Below are 14,494 nucleotides of genomic sequence, written 5' to 3'. Positions count from 1 at the left end.
CTGTTTTCTGTCTTTGACTAGTCTGAAAAATGTAGTTGGCCACTTTAATCCCTAATGTTGTGTGTACTTCCTGAAGGATAAGTGCTCAGGGAGGAGAGGAGTGTGGTTGCACTTGCCTCTTCCGCTAGGCCTGCCACTGGATTTGAAGCACCAGACCATCCTGCCAAATTCTTTAAGTTTGATCAGTTGTTCTTAATTCTTCCCAGCCTGACATCATGCTTTGGAAGTTGTTTGCATGGAATTTATGCTACCAACTTCTGTGTTCACTAAATAGGTTATTTTATGCTTTTCTTTCTCCTTCTTTGTCTACACTCTTCCCATATTTGAAATAGCAACTAAAATGTTATTTCAAGAAGTGATGACTTTACTCTCATAGGATTGAAACTATTTATTCCCTACATTTGTGTTGCATTTTATAATTTCAAAGTACTTTTACATAGCAATATTTCATTTGATTCTTATTCAAATTCTTTGTGGTAGTGAGGACTGCTTTTCTAATATGACAATCTTCTAATAATCTTTTTGTCGTATACTTTACAACAAAGCCACTTGAATTTGGAATATAATGGAAGTGTGACATTCTAGCACATATTTCTTTGCCATTAACAGAAAGAGTAAGGTTTTTATGACAAAAGAAAGTATGTACTGATTTTTTTTCACATTGTGATTATCGAGAGAATAAGGTAGCATGCATAGGGAAAAGAGCTAGGACTGAAAGCCTTTTGACCCTAAAGCACACTTCTAGTATGGACGTTAGAGTGAGCTTGCAAGTTAGGTGCCACCAAGTTGAGTATGACTCATAGTCACCCTGTGAACAATTGGATCTGAACCCTGTCCTATCCTGTCCCGTCCTCACATTTCTTGACATACTAGAACCCATTGATGCAGTCAGTGCAACAATCTACCTGGTTGACGGTCTTCCTTTCCTTTGCTGACTCTCCACCCTTCCAAGCATCATGTCCCTATCCAGGGAATAGCCTACCAATGTGCCCAAAGTATGTGTGGCAAAGCCTCATCATTCTTGCCTCCAGCTGTAGCCTCTCCAAGAGATATTTGTTTATCCTTTTGGCAGTCCATGGCATGTTTAGAGTTCTACTCCAATACCACAGCTCAAAGGCATCAGTTCTTCTTCTGTCATCCCTTTTTATTTTCCAGCTCTCAGATGCACAGCAAATGATCAAAAAGATCATGGCTTGAATCAGAAGCACCTCAAACTGAGGGTCCATTATGTGCTTTGCTCACTCATTAGTTATCCCTGGAGAGGACATGGGTAGATCCTGGTCAGTAATGATGGTGGAATTGTTGAGGTGGGTCCTTTACAGTAATGGTGGTGGTATTGGTGAGGTGGAACTCCTCCTGCTCTGCCCAACACGGGGGAAATTCCAAAGGGTGGGCAAAGGGCTGCATAATGCGTGACATAGTCCTAAGTGATGCCTACTGTGCTGGTCTCAGAATGACCTTTTTTTCTCCACAGACTAAGGTCAAGCACAATGTGTTTAGTTTAGCACTTTTGTCCTTCAAGATAAACTTTCTCTCAGGATACTCATCAGCCCTTAGAAACACAGACTTCTGGCCACTCTGCCTGTGTGTTCACAAGACTTTCTCAGATGCACTATACCTGTTGGAATGATTTGTTTCTTTGAGGAAGATGTGAATAAGGGTTGATATCACCTCAGAGAAGAGTGCAACCCAGTAGGAAATAGCAGAATATTAAAGAGGACATGGCCATTGAATAAGTTCCTAAAGAAGAAATGGAAGTTTTCCAGATGAGACTGATAAGGGAAAAAACTATAGAGAGAGGCAGGGGATGCTCACTCGCTGTGCTGAATGTTTTAAGAATCATCTAAGGAAGTTACTAGGAGAATCACTAAGAAAGTTTGAGGGAAAGAGTGATATGATCAGATATGCATTTTAGAAATAACACTATTAGCAATGCAATAATTTGCTCCATGACTACTCAGAGCTCACAAATTAGGCCAGGCACTAGGTTGTTTCACATATAAAGTGGTAAACAAAAACTCTTGACCTCAAGGAACTAATAAGCCAGTGGGCAAAAGGGAGGTATTGAACGAACTAATAGACACAAGAGAAGTCAGAGAATGCAACAGAAATTCTAAATAAGATGGATTGACACAGTATTCACAACAACTATGATGAAGATGGCTGGCACAGGATCAGACAATGTTTAGTTATGTTTTACATGAAGCCTGTGTCAGTTAGTGCCGACTCTAAGGCAACTAATAACAAACAGAGTGCAAGGGGCCTGTGATAAGATGGAGAAGATGGCAAATTTCCTGAGGATGTGGCCTCAACTGAACGTTGAAGAAGGAATAGGTGAGTCAGACAGGACTTGGGGAAGAGCAGTCAAAGTGTTGAGATAAGTGAATGTAACACAGTTCTAAGAGGGATTTCAAGAGAAGGTCCATGAAGCAAAGTATTATAATAAAATGTGGAAAGAGCTGGAGTCAGAAGATTAAAAGGGCTGAATAAGCTTGGCATTTCTTAAGATGAAGAAACTGAAGAACAAATTCAAGCCTTGAGCTACAATACTTAAGGATTCTTTGGGCAGAATATTAAAAGATCCAGGAAGCATTAAAAGAAGATGGAAGAAGTATACAGTCACGTTACCAAAAATAATTGGCTGACATATAAGAATTTAATGAAACAATATATAATCAAGAGCCTGTGGTGATGAAGGAGAAAATTCAAGCTGCTCTGAAGGAATTGTCAAAAAACAGTGCCCCGGGAATTGACGGCATACCAATTGATATATTTCAACAGATGCTGCCTTGGATGTGCTTACCAAGTTGTGCAGAGAAATCTGGAGGACAACCACTTGGCCAACTGACTGGAAGAGATCCATATTTGTTCCCATTCCAATAAAAGGTGACCTGACAGAGTGCAGAAATTATTGAACAGTATGATTAATATCACATACAAGTAAGATCCTACTGAAAATTATAAAAAAAATGACTGATCAGCACAGAGAACTTCCAGATATGCAGGCTAGGTTTAGAACAGACTGTGACACTAATAATATTATAGCCAATGTTAGATGGATCTTGGCTGAAAGCAGAGAGTACCAGAGGAATGTCTATCTGTGTTTCATTGGCTATGCAAAGGCCTTTGACTTAATAACAAACTGTCGCTAACTCTGAGAAGAATGGGAATCCCAGGACACTTGATTGTTCTTATGTAAAAACCTATGCTTGGCCCAAAAGGCAGTTGTCAGAACAGTGCAAGAAAACACTACATGGTTCAAAATCAGGAAAGGTGTATGCCAGGGATGCATCTTACCTCCATACCTTTTCAATCTATATCAGGAACAGATTATCTAGGAGGCTGGGCTCTATGAAGAGGAATGTGGCTTCAGGATTGGGGGAAGACTTATCAACAACCTACAGTATGCAAATTATACAACCTGAAGCATTTGCTGCAGAAGGTCAAGAACTGCAGCCTTCAATATAAATTGAAGCTCAACATCAAGAAAACAAAGATTATCACCACTGGGCCAACTGGCAGCTTCATGATAGACAGTGAAGATATTGAGATTGTTAATAGCTCCAGCTTATTTGGCTCCACAGTTAATACTCTTGGTACCAACAACCAGGAGGTCAAAAGATTAATTGCACTGGGAAAGTCTGCTGTCAGGTACCTCTCCAAAGTACTGAAGAGCAACTACGTTAGTTTAAAAACCAAGGTGCACCCGATACAGGTCATGGTCTTCATAATTACTTGCTATGTATCACAAAGCTAAACCATAATTAAGGATAATAGAAGAAGAATTGATGCCTTTGAGTTGTGGTGCTAGAGAAGAGTATTGAATATACATACCATGGACTGCTAAGAGAACAAACAGGTTAATCTCAGAGAGGGTAAAACTAAGTTTTTCCTTGGAGGCAAGAATTTTGAAGCTCTATGTGACATACTTTGGGCATGTCACAAGTAGGGACCAGTTCTTGGAGAGAGATATCATGCTTGGAAGAGTGGAAGGACTGTGCAAGAGAGTAAGACCCTGGATGAGATAGTTTGACTCATTGACTGGGGTAATGGGTAATGGGAGTGGATGTGTCAGAGGCAATGAGGTTGGCTCAAGATAGGGCAGAGTTCATAGCTGTTGCACATAGATAGGGTTGCTATGAGTCTCAAGTGGCTAGATGGCACATAACAATAACAACAACAACATAAAATGGAAGAAAAGCATGGAAGCCACAGTTTCTTCATGAAATAAAGGGACAGCATTTGTTTAGGGGTAAAATACAGGAGCAGGGAGGACCAGGAAAGAAGGGCAAAAGGGAATGGGAATCACAGGAAAGAAGTTGGAGGAGGAATGATACATTATGGGCTGTATTCAGTCTTGTGAAATGTATATGAATTGTTGAGTGGAAAACCAATTTGCTTTATAAACTTTCACTTGATATGGCAATAAAAAGTTCATTTGTTGTTGTTGTTATGTGCCGTCGAGTTGCTTGCGACTCATAGCGACCCTATGTACAACAGCCCTAAACTCTGCTCTGTCCTGTGCCAATCTCACTGTCTCTGACACACCCATCCCGATTAGCCCAGTCACTGAATCAATGCGCCTCATAGAGGGTCTTCCCCTCCTGAGCTGTCCCTCCACCCTACCAAGCATGATGTCCCTCTCCAAGGTCCCTCCTTACAACATGTCCAAAGTATGTTAGACAAAGCCTCAGAATCCTTGCCTCCAAGGAACTGCCCTGTTAGACCCTTTCCAGGATGAATCTGTTTGTTTTCCTAGCAGACATTGGTATCTTCAGTACTCTTCTCCAGCACCACAGCTCAAAGGCATCAATTCTCCTTCTATCCTCCTTAGTCATGGTCCAACTCTCTGATGCGTAACAAGTGATAGCAAAAGACCAGGGCCTGTATCAGACGCACCTTAGTCTCCAGAGTGACACAGTTGCTCTTCAGTACTTTGGAGAGATCCCTAACAGCAGACTTTTCCACAGCAATATGTCTTTTAATTTCCTGGCTACTGATGCCAAGAGTGTTGACTGTGGAGCCAAGCAAACTAAAGCTCTCCTTAGTATGACATGTGAGTACCTGCCACCCTGGCTCTCAGAATATTTTCAGTCAACAGTTATTGGATAAGAGGAGTTAATGGTGCCTGGATACACACAGCACTTATGCAAACCATGTGGTCTGCACTGCAACCTACTTGTCTCCTGGGAGCCTAGACTTGTGTATGCAGTATGTGGAACTCTGATGCCACAGTCCGTTGCGAGTTGGGCTGCTAATCCAAAAGCTGCTTTAATCTACCAGTGGCTCTGTGGGAGAAAAAGGGGCAGTCTCTTCCCGTGCAGTTTATAGTTGTGAGTTGGTTCCAACTTGACAGTGATGAGTTTGAGTGATACAAGTGTGTGAGTTTAAAAACGTGATCATTTGTTTTCTTGTGTTTTAAGTGCCCACTGTATGTATTAGAAACTCCATATTTGGAAGCAGGAGTGACGTTCACTTCCTAAACATCATGCCTCTAGAAACTCTGAACTTTGATAAACAGCAATAGTTATAGAAGGGCTTCAGGTTTTTTTGTTCAAAGCGTCGCTGTGGGTCATGCTCGACTCAGCGGGAATCAACAACAACAACCACCATACCAGGCATGGGTACTGCCAGTGGGCAGGTATGTGGTCCGCCAGCACAGTCAGGAAATAACTAACTAGAATGTTGAGTGTTTTTTTTCACCCTTTGCCGTTGCAATTTTATTTTCTTTTGTGAAAATAAACAACTGGGAGTTTAAATTTCTCCAAAACTCAAAAAAGTCATAAAAACAAAAAAATTAATAAATACACATAGAAGCATGTGAGGTGCAGAGGGGAAGGGAAGAGGGTTTCTGAACTTTGGCAGATGGTGCTAGCCCTGGCCCAGAGGACAGAAGCTAGGTCTTGTCTGTCACCAGGGGACAGTGAGGGGCAAATCCTGTGTGTGGAGGGCAGAGTGGATTTTGTCAATTAGTGGCAGGCACCTTTAACTGTAGGGGACCATTTCAGAAGGCCCCTTTTCCTCCAGGGAGGAGCACTATGTCCCACTGAGGGAAACAATGCTGGTGGATGTAGATCAGGCAAAGAGGTCTTCTTGTGTGGTGTGGCCCTTCTCCCAGGCAGAGGGAAAAGGAGACAGGACACAATGCTAGTGGAGAAAACCTTGGGCAGAGTAACTAGAAATGCTCATGAATGGATGGAATGTTGATGAATGGAGAGGTTCCAGGTGGGACATCCCAGGAATGTTGCATGCAGATGGAGGGGGTGAGGCAGGCAGGGGAAGGATGAGAAGAATAAGAAGGATAGAATACAGAGAAGGTAGAGAAAGGTTTCTTCGGCCCAGGTCCTTCCATCAAAACACACGTCAACATGTGCTGTTTCCTCGGCCCTGGTCCGTCCATCAGAACACACATCAACGTGTGCTGAAGTCTGTTCTGATTCATCACTATTCCACAGAACAGAGTAGAACTGCTCCATGGAGTTCTGGAGGCTGGAATCTGGATGGAAGGAGATTGCCCCATCTTCGTCCCTGGAGCAGCTTGTGGGTTCAAATGATTGACTTTCTGGTTAGCAGCAGAGCGCTGCAACCATGACACCACCAGAGCTCCTTAATGAGTGCTGGGTATTTGAACATCAATGTGCACTCTGCCCTAGGGATGTTTAACTGGTCTGATAGCTTGTTTTGAGGAAGTGACCTTTAATCTTACACATAAGTAGGAGATTCTGAAGTGGAGAGAGGAGAGCAGGGAAAAGAACACTTCAGGAAGGGGGAAAGTAGTATGAGTGTCTGGAAAGAGAGAAAAGTACATTCTTTGGAAGAGCAGTTGGAGCTTAGTGGGCAAGGAATTGAGGAAATAAGCATATGGTTCTCTTTAGACAGATGGCAGAGACCTTGGAGAAGCACCATATAGGATTAGGGAGGGGACCTCCAGGAGTGGGGAACGTCTAAAGGTGCTTTAGTTGGGTATGTGGAAGAGATGACAAATATATGTAACCACATATTTTCTCTTCAACCATTTCCATAGAAGAGATTAGCTTTGGGAGGGTAAATAAATTTTCCCTGGTCACATAGCTAAGAACTGGAGGAAACAGGTTATGTACCTATGTTATCTGAGCCCAGTCCTGTCCTAATGTCATTGGGTGTAGGTTTCATGGAGTTCACTATGACTCATAACAACTCTGTGAACATCAGATCTAAAACCTGCTCTATCCTGTGCCATCCTCACCATCTCTGACATACACAAACCTGCTATTATAGCCACTGTGTCAATCCATTGCTTTTGCTGACCCTCTACCTTTCAAAGCATTGATGTCTCTTTCCTAGAACTGGTTCCTCCTAACATCCTCAAAGTATATATGAGATGAAGTTTCACTACCTTTGCCTCCAAGGAGCACCCTGGCTACATTTTTCCAAGACAGCCTTTTTGAGATAGGATTAATTTTTTCATCTTTATTTAAAATTATATCTAGATATTTGTCTATAAAAATACAACATTTGCTGGTTCAGCATTTGCCATGTGTACAATTTAGTGACATCAATTCCACTGATAACCTTGGGCAGCCATCATCAACATCTGTTGCTAAATTTATTTCTAATAACCATAAAACAGAAGAAACTCATTGTTTGTTTCCTAATTACTGACTTCTTCTTGCCCCCTCCCTCCTGCCCCTGCTCACCACTCATAAGTTGTGATCGTTATACATACATACGTTTGCATTTGGATATCTTATATAAGTGAGATCATCAAGTACATATAATTTATATATATTTATATCATCAAATAGTTGTCATTTTATGTATTTATATGTATCTTCTCTCTATGGCTGAGAATATTCCACTGCATGCAGGTCCACATTTTATTCATTAAGAAATGAGTAGTTGTTAGTTTAATTTTTTTTAGAAGAAAGTAATTTTATATTTAATATTATAAATAATAGTAAATAATAAAAGTAAGGTGTATCTTCCTTTGCTAAGTGAAGCTTTTTGGTTCATTTAATTAAGTGCTTAAATCTCAAGAAAAGATAGACGTATGGAGGTGTATCAGAACTGATAAATTTCAGTGCAGTTGCAAGTGATATTTAAATCTTCTAAATCCTTCAACAATTAATAACTTCCAGATGGGGCTCTTTTTGGTTCCAAATACAAAATTATTAACATGCTTTAAAGAAAAAAAGGAGGGGTAGTATTGGGTATGTAAAGAGAGGGAAAGGGAATGAAGAAGTGATTAGTTTTGATAAGCAAAAAATGTTCAATGATCTTATAGACACAGAGGGGGAAAAGGATATATTTAAAAAGAATAGAGAGCTCTCTTCACTGGCACTGGCAGACGCAAAGGTAGTGGGAGCTGTCCCCTACCAGCATCAGGACTTCCCTCAAATACGTTTGAAAAAGCCCAAAATTATAAAAAAGAGAATAAAAAGTAAAATTATGAAAAAGTTCATCTAGCATACTCATATACCCAAATGAAGCACAGTGCCACAAACAGTAACCTTGACAACAAAGTGTGGGGGAAAGTCAAGCACCAGTTCCCCACTCCCATCGTTGTTAAGGGAGAGCCATGTCAAGGAGCTGCCAGTGCTGCTGACTTGTTGGAAAGCTGGATGTGCTGCAGTTGCTCACAGAACACTTCCTTCAGGGACTGTAAAAGCTGCAGCAAGAGAGCAGCTTGCCTGGCCGTCAGAGTCACCTACCCCAATGTTCTTGTACACATTAGAGAAAGTGGTTGGATAGCTCATTGGTGGGTTTTCTTGTGCCAAATAAAACTACAAACACTGAGAAAGAAATAGCACTATAGTCAAGACTTTAGGGTTGGTGGTAAGAGATCGACAGAGTTTTTGTTTGATGTCTTTCAGTTTTTGTGTGTCAAGTTTAAGAACTTCCCCCCCTGTACTACATGTTTCCTTGCCTGTGATCTGGCACAATGACTAGCAAAACGAAAGAGATCTTTTGGAAATGTCACACAAGGTAGAGAAAAGGAGACATCCTTTCAGCATTACAACACACCAGAGACAGACCAGCAAGAGTCCAAGGCTAGCATTATGGAGAATGTCTTCAAGAGATGTTCTCTTTGATCATGTCCCTCTGAGGGCCTTTCCCCCTTCCCTTCCTCCAACTATGGGATTTAAAGACAGAGCTCCATAGAGCAAACAAAACTAGACAGAGCTAGGTGACTGAGAAATCACATTCAAGGTCCTGGCCAGGAAAAGAATTTACTCTGGTGGTGGGAACAGAGAGGTCAACTAGAAGCTCAGCTGTGTGGGGGTCCTGGGTTATCTATAATGATTGTGCTGTGTCCTGCAGTGGAATAGGGGCTATTGCTTTCATAAAGTAGAGGAGTTGCTTCCTGAATATTTAACTACCTATGGACTTGACTGCTCCTATGGAGGAGTTAGGAGATCAGGAGACATATTGTACTGGGACAGTCTTGTAGTCAGGGATCTTTCCAAATTATTTAGGAACAATTATGTCAATTTGAGGACTAAGGTATGCCTGATTTAGGCCATGGTCCCTTGCTATGCATCTGAGAGCTGGACAATGAATAAAGATGACAGAAGAAAAATTGATACCTCTTAGCTCTAATGTTACTGAATATCCCATGGACTATCAAAAGAACAAACAAATATGTCACAGAGAAGGTGCATCCAGAGTTCTCCTTGGAGACAATGATAATAATGCTTGGACTCACATACTTTGGGCATGTGAGTAACACATGTTACTAGGAGGGGCTATTCCTTGGAGAAGGATATGATATTTGGAGGGTCAATGAAAGAGAGGAAGACTCTCAACCATATAGAATGATACAGTGTCTGCAGTTATGGCTTCAGTATGACAGAAATAGTGAGGATGGCACAAGATAGGACAGGGTTCATATCTATTGTTCATGAAGTCACTATGGGTTGTACTCAACTTCTCCTAACAACAACAACAACAACAACAACGATTTGATAGAGATTGAAATATGTTACTTGAGACCAAAGTAAGGTCAAACTAAAATATTATCTTAGATTTTGTGTCTGTGCTTGAGTTGTTAACATTGAAGCTGTTGTACCTTTGCACCTTTATATTTTAAGTATAACCTGTTGAGCATAGAAGATGAGGTCATCTGCTTAAAGTGAGTAGATGAAGATGGGTGAGGTAAGATCAGCAATTTGAGACAAATGCAGATAGTTTAGTAATTTCTACAGAGAACTAGGGTGAGAGCTGACCAGGGAAATGTATGAGGGCTGCCGACAGAAGTTCACACCGGAGACCATACTTTACAGTGGTGCCCATATGCTCAATGGCGTGATTCGTCTGTGGGTATGAGGTGGTTGTTATGTGCCATCAAGTCGACTGCAACTAATAGTGACCTTATGAACAACAGATGTGAATCTTATCCTGTGTCATCCTCACAATCTCTGACATGCCCATCATTAATAGTCACTGTGTCAGTCTATCTTTTTGAGGATTTTCCTCTCTTTCTCTGACCTCTCACCTTTCCCAGCCCAAAGTAATCTAAAAGCATGTGAGATGGAGTTTCACTCTCTTCACCTCTAAGACGCAACTTGTTTGTACTCCCTCCAAGACAGATTTGTTTGTTCTTTTGGAAGTCCATGAGGATATTCAGTATTCTTCGCTGATACTACAATTCAAAGACATTAATCTTTTTGTCATCCTTATTCATTGTCTAACTTTCAGGTGCATCGAAAGCAGTAAAAATGGAGAGTAGAATTGATCAGGAGGTGGAGTCTGAATTTGGAGTACCACAGTCAGTCAGTGGAGCTAGGCAGTTGAGAATGTTGACAAAGTCAAGGCTAAAGTCCTGGAATGTGGGCTCTAAGGACCACAGAAGGTGACAGTGTGTGTAGAAGGATGGATAAAGAGGGATACCAAGTTTAATGGAAGCTAGTGAAAGATTTCACAATGGACTCGGATAAACTGAAGAACTGAAGATATCACAGGACCAGACAACGTTTTGTTCCCCTGAAAGTCATCATGGGTTGGAGTCTACAGCTAACAACAAAGAAATAAAGAATCTGTAGGGCTTGGAATTTGTGGTCCTGGTGGTTTTTGTTGTTAGGGGCCATTGAGTCAACCACCACCCATAGCACCCTATGAACAATGGATCTGTACGTTGCCTTCTCCTGTGTCATCTTCATCATCCATATATCATGATATATTCAAACTCATTGTTATGGTCACTGTGCCAGTCCATCTTGTTGAGGGTCTTCCTCTCTTTCACTGATCCTCTACCTTTCCTAGCATGATGTTTTTTCCCAAGGACTGGCCCCTCCTAACAACAGTTCTGGTCCTGGAGGAGGATATTTAAATTTGTGACTTCAGACGTGGGGAGGTTCTGAGTGATATGTAAGTTCAGGATGTGGTCTCAGAAGCCTTTCTGGAACTTTATCATCACTGGACCCTCTCTCTTTGGTCTGGCTTTTTACATGTCTTCTTTCTCTTCTCCAGCTTCTAAAGTACCTCTCATCATGGCTATCCTTTCCACTCTCTGGTCCAGTAGGAGGAACTCAGCTTACTTTCAGAAAAATTTGTTCCACATGGGTCTGATGCACTTGCGTTTACAGAAACTCACAATCTCCAGTGTCTCAAAAACCTTTTCAATATTACCCCCTTCCCATTCTTAGAAAAAGGAAGTTGTGTTTGGCTGAGGACAAATTCTTTCAGTGCCCCATGGGATGTTTAGAATGAGGAATAGTGAGATGTTCACTCCTTTCCTGGGGCAACTGCACATCTGCCAGGGTAGGCTGGGCAGATGTGGGGATGGAAGAAAACCAGAACTTTCATATTTCTTTTTACTGAGCTGAAGGCCCAAGGGAAATTATGTTCTAAAATCGACAGGTGGCCTTAAAGAGTCCCACATCTCTCTCCATGCATTAGCATTACAGTTCAGAATGTATATGCACACAGTTGCCATGTTCTCTACCAACATTTTCTCAGTGTCTGTCAGGAACCCCTTTGGTTTTTGGGGGGTATGAGTTGATTGACACTCAGTTTTAAGCAGAGACAACTGCTTTCTAAGGGAGAATGTCAAAGAAGTTCCTTATGCATGGAAGAATGAACCAGGGAAATAAGGGATCAGTTTTAAAGAGGCATATCTATTTTTATAATTTTGACCAATCATAACCTAGAAAGTAGTCAGATACCTGGGGATGACTACCATGATATAAGTGTGGTAGAAAACAGCACATAGGTCACAACCTAATTACTCAAAATTTTTTAATACATAAGGTCAATATGATCACAATGTCACTTTATTGGTCATTTACACTGAGTAAAAAAATGGGCTATTTCATTCTCTTTGGAAGCTGAAAGCTCCTTCAGGGCATCACAAGAAAGCGTTCTGGAGCTGAGGTAAGGAGAAGAGTGTGGCAGAAGTGGGGTTCAGGGAAAAGTCTAAAGAACTACCCCTTCAAGCACCAAGAAAGAGGGTCACATCTTGTTAATAGGGCTCAGGTACAAGATGTAGCTGTAGTGACAAGGTGGCTCCCTCACCTTAGTGAATATGCTTGGGAGGGAAAGCTTGGTTTGTTGAGGTGGACTGGAAAGAGTAATGTTGCATACTTTAGTAAATTCATAAAACACTGGTCAGCTACAGGGAGGTTAAGGGCAAGGAATTAAGTCCAGTCTATGTTCTTAAGGACATAAAGGATGAAAATGATCTTGGATATTGACTGAATACTGAAATATTTCTGGCAGGTGCATGGAGGGTCCCAATTACCTGGAAAGTAATGGCCTTATGGATTTCCCATTAGAAGAACTCTGGAAAATGTAAATTCTTAGCAGAGGAAATACAGAATTCCCTTCCCTGGGGCTAAAGGGTGTTTGGATTGGCTGGGGAAAAGGGTGGTGAGTCTCTCTCTCTGCAGCTCTGCTTTCGGAGCCCTGAGCTGCAGCTGTTGAATTTCCAGACACAAACAAGCATGCGTTCTGTGAGTCTTGTTGAGCCCACACAGCAAGGAGAGCCAAGTGGATTCCATTCTGCTGTGCACATAGCAGCTTGCCTGCCAGCTCAGCTCCAGGGCAAGATCTGCCAGCAGGGATGGTGCAGGCAGCAGGACGACACTGCTGCACTGGTGGGGGCTGCTCATGGGGGGATGCATTTGGCCTTCATTAGCTTGGCAGAAGAGAAATGGAAGGAGAGAAAGAATTTTTAAAAAAACATACATCAGCTGCAACAAAAACTGGTCTAAGTGGGGTTTCCTTGCTGTCAACTGCATGCCTATGTGCATACTTGTCTAGGATCAGCCCAGCCACCCATGCTTTGAACAGACAAGGCAGACAGGGACAAGTGGTCACCCTCTGTGGTATGGCCACAGTGTAGGGCTGTGTGACCAGTTTACTGCACAGTAGTGACCAGCCAACTGGGGAGTAAGAAACTGAAACCTCAGGACTTTCTTCCAATTGCTGTTGTGTGCCATTGAGTTGGAATCAACCCATTGCTGACCCTCCAGTGGGTTTTCAGAGGCAGTAAATCACATATTGCTCATTGTTCTTCTAGCCGGTGGATTCGATCTGTGTGCCTTTGTGTTGTGCAGTGCAGCTCCTTACCACAAGGGAACCAGTGCTCCCTGAGTTAGCTCTTCCAGTGGGGTCCCACATTCATTTGCCATCACTCTGATTCTGACTTAGAACAGCCTCATGTGTGTCTGAGGAGAACAATGCTCCATCGGCTGATTTCCCACAAGTCCATTTCCAGGACACCTCTCTTGGACTGAAACCTCCAACGTTAAGTTCAGCAGTTAAATGAGTTAACATGCACACAGCCTGAGACCTTTTGTCTAATCCCCAAGACCTCCTTAAAGTGTCCTTTCTGCCCATGTCACAATATATTTGAAGGAGTCCTGAAAGAAAGCTACAAGAAAGGACAGAGAGGGTCAAAAGTGATGAAAAAAAGGCAGCTGGAGATGTAGATACTTTCCCTTTACTAGATGCCATTTCCTGGTATCTGTTTCTTCTCCCCCACTTGTGGCCAAGGACCCGGTGCTCACTGTGCTGGACCACAGGAAAGACCATGAATCTAGAAGATGAAGAGAGTGGTGGCAAAACAGGAGAGCTCTCAGGCAGATTCAGGTGGCTCTGGAGAACACCATTCCTACATCTGGCTTCTGGTTGGGATGCCTGCAAGCTGCTCAGACCAAAAGAGTTTTTCAGTGAGGATGCAATTTGGTGTGGGTCAGAATATAGAGAAGGAAGGATCTGAAGGTGTGAGATGAAGTTACTTAGATGCAGGTTTAAGACTCCTGAGATAGTGAGATAATCTTGTGCCTCAGGCTCATGTGAAACTAGGCTGAGCAGCATGAAAAAATGATGTTGAGGCATACATTGTGCAGGAGGCCTTGCTTTCTCAAGGAGAGTAAGTGCAGAGGAATCCTGCTGCTGTTGTTACCTATGACTTGGATGTTTCCTTTTAAGCACACTCTCTCAATATAGTCAAGCTGGAACTGACTCACAGCTGAGGAAACCCTCCATTGAGTCATCAAAGTGTGGTCCCTAA

This window comes from Elephantulus edwardii, unplaced genomic scaffold (assembly GCF_000299155.1).
Source record: "Elephantulus edwardii isolate Elephantulus edwardi_28Jun2011 unplaced genomic scaffold, EleEdw1.0 scaffold00341, whole genome shotgun sequence".
Classification (NCBI taxonomy): Eukaryota; Metazoa; Chordata; class Mammalia; order Macroscelidea; family Macroscelididae; genus Elephantulus; species Elephantulus edwardii.
The sequence above is the reverse complement of the archived record's forward strand: the minus strand, read 5'-3'. Positions refer to the sequence as shown.